The 471-nt window shown below is 19.7% G+C and overlaps 1 protein-coding gene across 2 annotated transcripts in view; it reads left to right on the forward strand.

Moving 5' to 3' along the window:
- Nucleotides 1-471, forward strand: part of LOC107644968 — a 4,467-nt gene that overhangs the window by 1,689 nt on the left and 2,307 nt on the right. The gene's annotated exons all lie outside the window — the stretch shown is intronic.

A 471-nucleotide genomic window follows, 5' to 3' on the forward strand; every position in this document is an offset into this window, starting at 1 on the left:
CTTTGTATTTTAGTTTTTCGGTAAAAATATTTTTTATATATTCTTTTTCAAAAATACTATTTGTACACCAAAATCAGTCACCAATATATTTATGTATAAATACATGTGTGGTTTAATTTATTTTCATTATGTATTTATATTTTAGCATGTATTTTATATGGATGGCTGACTTTGATAGTTGATTTTAATGTACACGTAGCATAACTAATTTTTTTTATGTCTCAAACTATATGAGTGGAATTAAAAATCAAACCTATTTTAATCTGATTTATATATATTTTTAACATGAGATTCTCGTTAGAACTGAAACAGATGGGATATTTTAATAGCAAAGCATGTTAAGAGCAGATTTAGTTTGAGTTTTTATTTTTAGTATTTTTTATTTTTAAAATTTTGTGAAAAAAATAGAATGTAAAAATAAAAAACATAATTTTATTGTTTTTATTTATTTTATAAAATTCATAAAATAAA

This window comes from Arachis ipaensis, chromosome B01 (assembly GCF_000816755.2).
Source record: "Arachis ipaensis cultivar K30076 chromosome B01, Araip1.1, whole genome shotgun sequence".
In the NCBI taxonomy this organism is placed as follows: domain Eukaryota; kingdom Viridiplantae; phylum Streptophyta; class Magnoliopsida; order Fabales; family Fabaceae; genus Arachis; species Arachis ipaensis.